The sequence below is a fragment of the Quercus suber genome, unplaced genomic scaffold (assembly GCF_002906115.3).
Source record: "Quercus suber isolate HL8 unplaced genomic scaffold, Cork oak 2.0 scaffold_101, whole genome shotgun sequence".
Lineage (NCBI taxonomy): Eukaryota > Viridiplantae > Streptophyta > Magnoliopsida > Fagales > Fagaceae > Quercus > Quercus suber.
Window position 1 is genome coordinate 1435119 of NW_027069566.1, and position 9103 is coordinate 1444221.

At 35.2% G+C, this 9103-nt stretch overlaps 1 long non-coding RNA gene across 1 annotated transcript; it reads right to left on the reverse strand.

Moving 5' to 3' along the window:
* Nucleotides 1-1426: 1426 nt before the first annotated feature.
* LOC136068147 (uncharacterized) lies at nucleotides 1427-3268 on the reverse strand. Its single transcript, XR_010629547.1, has 3 exons — nucleotides 3037-3268; nucleotides 2138-2416; nucleotides 1427-1801 (listed from the first exon to the last, which is right to left on the reverse strand). It is a non-coding gene; the product is annotated as an uncharacterized LOC136068147 (long non-coding RNA).
* Nucleotides 3269-9103: the final 5835 nt, after the last annotated feature.

The following is a 9103-nucleotide window of genomic DNA, read 5'->3' on the forward strand; positions in this document are numbered from 1 at the left end:
TTCTTTTTATTCTTAATAACTAGAAATGACCTTTTCCCACATGGGAAAATCCATCATGTGCTTGTGGTAAGTGAAGGGATTATAAGTTTCATTGCTAAAAATTGCTACTTGGGGATTTGCAACAAATAAGTAATTGTAGTGAGTAATCTTGTGTCTTATATAGAATTGCAAATAGTTTAAGTGGTGTATTAAAAGGTTGTTGCTGGGGTTTCAACTCAAATTTTATTGAGTGATAAAACTATAATGAAGTTTAAGCAGTAGCAGAGATTGACAATACTATGGAGAAATCTCATTCTTGGTTTTTTTTAATAAAAATGTGTTAAGTGAGTAATCTTTGTCGGTTCTTGCTTATATTATGCAAGTATCATGTTGGACAAATTTGATATTTGCACTTAAAATAAAAAGGCCATCTGCATGTATTTCATCAAACTTAGCTCGCTTTGACAGTGGTATTGGTGAAATTGAGGTTTTCTAATTGAATGCAAGGATTGTGACAGTTAATTGATTGGTGGAATTCTGTCCAAAGATAAGATAGTTAGGGGGAAATTGGAGATCGCTGTGGCAAGTAAAACCAGAACTATGCTTGAAGGTCTAGCAAGAGAAGGATCATTCAGACGGTTTCTCGACAAACAAAGTTCATTTAATGAAAAATGGGATACCAGAGCTTTCTCCAATTGCAAATATTCTTATTCACAGATGCTCAAATTAAGCTTGTACTTCTTACATGTTTACTTTAACAAATGTATCTTGTAGAGTTTTGTTCCATTGTTATTTGAAATTTGTTCGTAATATTGGGTTTTAGTATGGACATCATGCATCCTAGCTTATTTCAAATCCATTTTTTTATGGCACACATATGGTCACTATTTTCTATTTATATTTATGCCAACGATGAAAACTGAATGATGCAAAATCCTTGGTATTTCTTCAAGTGAACTTCAAGAAAGCTTCAATGTGGAGGCTACTAAAAGAAGGGTTTGTGATGTAATGTAATATAAAAATGTTCACAATTATAGAATGTTCAACTTATGCAATTAATGGCATTCCATTAATATATGGGTTCTTGAAAAATGCTTATAGCTTGAAGTACTAATGTATTGATCCATATTCTTTGTTATGCTCATGAGAAATATTTAAAAAAAAAAAAAAAAAATTATTAAGGAGATGGTGGAAATTTCTCCTATCAGGAAGAGGCCAAGGCCAATATATGACTTGCGTAAGTCATTGTGGTTTGCATTAAGTCACTACCAAGTATATAAATTGGGGATCAAATTATTCTCCTTAGCTAACACTAACAATGTCACCTTATTCAATCACTTTGATTCATATATTAAGCTTAAAAATGCGATAAGCACTAAAAGATGTCTGTCTCCCAATAAGGGAAGAAAGTCCCAGCCAAAAAATGAGCATTTTCCAATTTGCCAAGAATTGAAATATCAGTAAGTGTTTACAAATGGTACATTGTTTCACAAAAATAACACCAAACGAATCAATAATTACACTTTTCTAATACATCACTCCTTTAGTGCCTCCTTGAAGACTACATGTGATGCAAATATGAGTCCCTATGTTAGATGTGCATTCTTCATGTCAGTGTGTTGGTTAAACTGGTTAAACTTAGGGAATCTAGGCCTTGAATTCCTTCATCATCAGAAAACCCTTCTACAATCCTCAACTTATCACCATGGTCTGAATCTCCTTCACCATTACAACTCAATAGAATCACATTGGGATTGAAGGGGTGGTACATTTGGCATAGACGGTGAATTTGTAGGGAGTGACAGTGGACATTCATCCATGGCTGCAACACAAAATTAACAAGAAGATTAATAGAAAGAGCTGGAAAAAGAAAAGGAAGAAGAACAATATAGAAAATAGGGGAAAAAAAATACACAAAACTCCCTATCCATAAACTATTCCCTCAAAGCTAGAGATTTTTACAAGTCTACTTATTTAAGTGAAACAATATGGAGAATAGAATTCATTGTAAATGGCCAATACAAACAAATAAACACCTCGTACCCAGTGCTTGCACCAAAGGATTCAAAAAAAAAAAAAAAAAAAAAACACAAAACAAAAACAAAAAACAAAAATATGTAATACTCTGGATCAGAATACATATGAAATAAAATCTCACCAATAACATGCTCACTCAGTGATCAAAAAGATTTACAGTGCTTCAGACACACCCCACATCTAGGCTAATGAACTGAGTAGTATGAGACCTTTATGCGCTCAACAAGATGCTTACTGATGAACTGAGTGGTATTGGTCCATCATGGTCTAGGTTGTGCTATCAATGAAGGCTTGGGATTGAGTATGTGTGTCCTTCGTGTAGGTGACCATCTTGCAACAAGAGGTAGTGCTTGCAATTGTTATGCTAGAGGAGCCTAGAAGCTTGAAACAATTTTGTGTACTGGTAGGAACAACGAATATCACTAAATTCAAATATGTAGCTTTGACAAAGTGGTTATCATTATGTATAGTATCACAAAATACGATCAATCAAAAATGTATTATAATCACTTCTTTTCCAAATTTTCTTCTTCAATTCCTTACTTTTGTTTTGAACCAAGAAAAGTAACTTCGAAACGCAATCTTCCACTAGAGAGCAGAATCGATGCAGCTGATATATTAGAGCAGTAGCCATATTTCTCTCAAGCATTTCATCAAACAGTTGTATAGCATACTCAAAAGCAATAATGTAATACATGTTCACTACAGCACTAGCCACATAAAAATCAATTGCAAAACAATATAAAGAATATCATTCATTCACCTAATATGTATAATGTAATTACAACTCCAAATTTTTAACGTTTGTTTCATTTATAAATTTAATTTTCTATGAAACAAACAAGCTTACAAGACCCAACCCCAAAAATAGACCAAACCAAGAAATTCCTATAGAAATTCATACAAAGAGATTAGTAAAACGGAGAGATTTTTGTGGATTTAAATAATAAAAATACTTGGATTAGAAAGAAAGATAGAAAAAAAAATAAAAAAAATTAAAAAAACAAAAAAAAAACAAACCAAGCGATGGCTATTAGACGGCGCGGTAGAACCATCAAGCACTGTCGGGACATGGGTGGCGAGAGGACGGGACGACGTGCCACGGTGGCTGTCTCCCTCTCTCTCTCCTCTCTCCGGTCAGACCTGATGGCATGTTTGGATGTTTAAAAAATGAGGGGGAGTAGAGTAGAGAGAGGGAGAGTAATCCAATTACCTTGTTTGGAAGTTTTTTAAGAAATGAGAGGGAGGGGTTTGGAGGGGTTTCAACTCCCTCTAACCCCTCATTTTTAATTCCCCCAAATTGGAGAGATTTGGAGGGAGAGTAGAGTAGATAAATTATTGTCCAAGTAAATTTTCTAATTTAGCCTTTCTAACAAATTAATCATTGACTAATGTTGCAAGTTCATTTTCAAATAAGGGTAAATTTGTCTATTTTAATCATTTCCTCTCCTCTCTATCCTAATTTTTAAAACATCAAAACAAGGGGAAGACCTAATTACTTCCTTCCCTTTTACTAATTTTAAAAACATCCAAACAAGGTGGAGGGGAACCATTCCCCTCTACTCTCCTCCCCACTACTCTCCTTTACTCTCCTCCCTCTCTAAACTTCCAAACAGGCGATAAGTTTCTTTTCCTTTCATCAATCCATAGGGTTTCAAATGAAAAAGGCATAGTTTGTTTTTTAAAGCTCATGTGCCTCACACGTGATCATTTTGTTAGTTTTTTAACGGTAAATTAACTAGGGTATTTGGCAGGTAGGTAAAGTTTATGAAGTAAATTGGCAAATAAAAAAATTTAGGGGGTGTATTTGCTACTGCTTCAAAGTTTAGGGGTGTGTGTGGATATTTTTTCCATTAATTTGCAATAAAAGTGATATTAGTAATAGTCTTATATAAAAATAATGTTACACTAATCATAATTTGTCACCTTAACCATTATTGGGAAAAAAAAAAAGTGTATTTAGCATTATTATTTTAAAAGGTGTAAAAAGTTTATGATCTTAATAATCTAATAATTCTACTTTCATATACAACAAGCAATGGATTCAGGTCTATGAACAAACAACATCTATATAAACCATTCATTCGGTGTTGTAAATAAAATTTTGCGGGTCTTAGTGCAACCGCAGAAGGAATACCCATATCTTTCAAGTCAAGTCTTGACCAAATAAACATCATCCAAAATTATCAAAATCTTATTCTCATCCTTCAGCCATGAATAGAGACTACGTGCTTTATTGAAATAGCACTGCACAGGAAATCTCATACCTAACATGTCCGCAAGTTGATCATGAAATCTGTCTCAAGTTAGGAGTCTAAGAAACAACACCCATAATGACCTGATCAAACAGTTTGAGGCCTTTGGCTTTCTTACCTACCACGTTCACCAAAGTGGTAGTCTTGCCGATTCTTTTCATGCCATATATAGAGGCCAATAGCATTACACTCATCATCCTTTCAGTGAATCGATAATCTGATCCATAGCTGATTTTGTAGACTCATAAAGCATGAAATTCCAAGATGATGGTAAAACTTCTACAACTTAGAAGCCTAGTAAGAATAACTACGGTTGATACAATTGTTCTTCTTCAATTTTATTTCGTCTTGAATCCTCCCCACTCGTTGTATGATCTTATCTACATTTGATAGCCACCTTTCAACATCCGGATAGATGTCTACTGCATTCCTTCTTGAAACCTCACCCAATTGCTTTTACCTTGAGGTTAATTTATAGCCTCTTGTTTTTCCACTTGCTTTGCTTGGTAAGATCTTCAACATTGTCATTGTAGTTGCTGAGAGAACCAAACTGCTTATGAATTGGTTTCACTAGATGCTCCACAATCTTATGAGAAATACGAGCCATCTCTAATCTTATTGAATAAAATACGGAACAAGTAAAAGAATTCAAGCTTTTGTTTGGTAAGAACGCAAAAGAATTCAAGCCTTTATTTGTTCTTTCGATTCTATTAGCAAGCCAACTAGTTGTCCAACATTTAACATTTGGATCCAAAACATAGACCAAACGCTCTCTAGCTCACAACTTTTATTAATTAGATTTGACCCATATGTCGCAACTCAGGCCTATTATTGTTGAGTTGTCACCATTGGCGACTCACCACCTTGAAAAAAATTGTGACTAAAATTACTGTGTTTTTTGGATGCCACCTTTTGTATTCTCTTCCTCTCATTCCTTGTTTCACAATCGCCAAATTGAAGTAATTAGTAGATTTCTCTAACGGCGAAAAAGAATAAATCTCCCCTCTGCTTTTATTGACTCTGAAAAGAATGGTTAATAACCTTGGAAAGAATATTCTACAAAAAGTTCTCTCCCTCGTAGGAGTGTTCTCTCTCGACGCATGATAGAAAGACTCCTACTATCGTACGCTTGAGTTGATCTCTACTGCGTTCGCGAGCTCTGCTCCTAAGTGTGGCCTTATCTGCCTCCTTGGTGTGCCGGATTTCACCTTGCTGTGGGTCACACGCCGTTTGGTTGCTCTGCCCAGTTGCGGGTCTTCCTTCACCATTGTGGGCTTTCTCTGCCCTGTCATTGGACTTTTTCTTGGCCGGTGTGGGTTACTTCTCTACCCCTATGTGGGTCATTTTCTCTGCCCTATCAGTGGTGCTATCTTTGTCATCTGCAAAGTCTCAATTTGGGTGTTCTTTTTCAAGTTCGCCAGAAGTTTTTTTGTGGGATGAATCTCCGATGAGTGAGGGCATTTCCAGATTTGGTGTGTTTTGGCCAAGGGTGGCTACTCTAAGACATCAGTGAGTAGTTTTATTTGATTTAGGTTATCCTTATTGCTTTTTAAGGGTTTGATTTCAGGTCTTTCCCCTTGTATTCGGTTCTGCTTGATGCTCTGTTTGTACCCCTGGATTTTTTTATTCTTTTTTGGATATACTTTGTATGGAGTATGGTATGGAAAAATTGCTATAATGGCGGGAGCAATAAGGGTTATAAGTTGGAACTACCGGGGGCTAGGGAATCCCCAGTTAGTTCGAGCGTTGCACAACATGGTGCGACAGTGGAATCCCAAAGTGGTGTTTCTAATTAAGACAAAAGCAAAAACTAGACGAATGGAAAGAATAAAGAATAGTATTGGGCTGGCAAATGGGCTTATTGTTCCTTGTGTAGGCAGAAAAGGAGGACTTCCCTTACTGTGGACTAGGGAGATAGATTTGGAAATCAAGAGTTACTCGCAGAACCACATTGATGATGTGATCAATGATGCAAAGAAAAGCATTAAATGGAGTTGACAAGCTTCTATGGCCCTCCAGAGACGCATCGAAGGTACGAATCCTTGCACCTTTAGCTTTTCTGAATAATCAACTGCACCTCCCTTGGTTATGCTCAAGGTTTTCAAACCCGGACCGTTCATTGAACCGTAAAGAGAAGAGGTTCAAGGTTTTTGAGGTCGAACCAAGGTCGAATCGGGGTCGAACCGTGATGATGTCATAATTAATTTAATAATTATTTAAAATATAAATAAATATATTAAATTAATAAAAGTAGAAAAATGAACTAAAATAGTACAAATAAATATAAAGATCTATTTTTCAAATGTCTTTTTTATACCATAACTTTTATAAAGCAAATAAGAAATATTAAATCAGAGACTTTCTGTTGGAGAGAGAGAGAGAGTTGTGGAAGAAAAAAAAAAAAAAAAAAAGAAACGGGAAATTTGAAGACGGAGTCGTTTTGTACTTTTTTTTCTTTCTGTTGATTACCGAAATTGCCCCCAGTGGATATTGTTTGGATATAGACCGTTGATTTTGTTGGTAATGACCGTTGATGCTTTCTGATGCTCGCCGTGTGGCAATGAGAGAGATCAGAGAGTGTGAATGTATTCACTATTTTGGGTTCGGTGGCTTTTGTTTTGTCTCGTACGGTACGGGGTGTTGTTACTTGTTGATACTACTACGAAGAAGGTACACGTTGTAAATGTTGGTGGCTGTTGATATGATAGTCGTGGCGGGCTTAGAAGTTTAGATAGAAGAATAGAAGAAGAACAGTTGAGTTTGTGTTATTTTATGAGCAATGCTTGTGAGTTGTGACATAAACAATCAGGTAACTTTTGACAGAACTCGAAATATGGAAAGTTGTAAACGGTGTATAAAAATTTGTGAGTCTTTCTAGGTATTACATTTCAACTACTCATAACGTATTACGTTACAAATTATGATAAAAATTGTGTGATTGTTTGTGTTCTTGGCATATTTCTTATTTTATCATCGGATGGGAATGGTTTTTAGCCGTGAGTTTGAGTTGGAGTTGAGTTGAGTTAGGTGTGTTTAATTCTGTACTTTCTCTCTCTGCCATTTGTTTGGGACTTCTGTCTTTTTTGTTACTAAGTGAAATCAAAGTTTTTAAACTTGGACCGTTCATTGAATCGTAAAGAGAAGAGGTTCAAGGTTTTTGAGGTCGAACCGAGATTGAATCGGAGTCGAACCGTGATGATGTCATAATTAATTTAATAATTATTTAAAATATAAATAAATATATTAAATTAATAAAAGTAGAAAAATGAACTAAAATAGTACAAATAAATATAAAGATCTATTTTTCAAATGTCTTTTTTATACCATAACTTTTATAAAGCAAATAAGAAATATTAAATCCTAAGCAAACCTAAATCATTTTTTGTTAATGCTCAATATTTTACTCTTTTAATTTTTTTTTTTTTATGAGAGCTTATGTCTAAATTATCTTAAATCATGCTCAAGCCCATTTGACTACCTAGTAAATTGTTTTATGCTGAAACCCATTTGAATATTCAACCATTTATGAAAATTTTAAACATAAAAAATAAATAAAAGCTAGAAGAGTGACAGTACAAAGCATTAAAAAATTGATAAAATAAAGAACAAAAGCCCAATAAATTTTTTAAAGGAGTGAATGACACATTGACACTTGACGGCATACATTTATTTAAATTTTAAAAATGAAAAATAAACAACAACCAGAAGAAGGACCGGAAAAACCATTAAAAAATTGATTAAACTCAATAAAGTTAAAAAAAGAGTGGATGACAGCCTGTACTTAGTGTGTGACAAAAAGCAAGTTTACTCATCTTCAAACTAGTCTAGAAGATTCTAGAGTGCAAAGGAAAACGCAGGATGAGAGCAAAATGCAGAAACAAACAAAAACAACGCAGAGAAAGATAAAATGCAAAAACGACAGTCGGAAAAAATACAGAGAGAAAAGGGGTGAGCGAGACTGAGGAGAAGAATAAGAAGAAATGTTGGTGCGATCTCAAGGTCTGAGGTTGAAGCTTCAACAATGGCTGACCAGTAAGTACCAAAAAAAAAAAAACTCTGAATCGAACCTGCAAAACCGTGAGAACCGTCCACGGTTTCTAAACCCGGGAGGTTCAACCGCAGTTCACACGGTTTACTGAGTTTTTCATGTATTCCAATTTTTAAGGCTAAAAGAACCGTTTTGGTAGACGGTTTCCGGTTAACCTGGTCGGACCGTATGGTCCGGTCCGGGTTTCAAAACAATGGTTATGCTTAGGAGATTTTAATGAAATGTTGTCTAATTCTGAAAATTTTGGGGGGGCTATCCAGACTCAACAACAAATGGATGGGTTTAGAAAGGTGGTTGATTATTGTGCTTTTTTGGATTTGGGATACTGTGGTTCTAAGTTTACTTGGTGTAATATGCAAAGAGATGAAAACAAAATATATTTGAGATTAGATAGAGCCTTATCCAACCTTGAGTGGACTGAAAAATTTGGGGGAATGAAAGTGTATCATTTGGTAGACTCAACTTCTAATCACAGTGCCTTGCTCCTATTTGACTCAACTGTCCATCACTAAACCCACATAAATCGTTTTCATTTTGAAGCAATGTGGACAAAAAATACAAATTGTAAGGCCATTATCGAAAATTCTTGGGGGATGGGGTTTGACCTCAGTACTCCGGAAGGGGTTATGGATAATCTTAATAGATGTGCTGCAGACCTGAAGAGTTGGAGCTCTAATGTATATGGGCAGATTCCAAAGAAGATCTAGACAAAAAGAAATGCCTTGAACTCTCTGACTTTACAAGACAAGGGTGGAACACTTAGTACTGAGATTAACAGATTAAG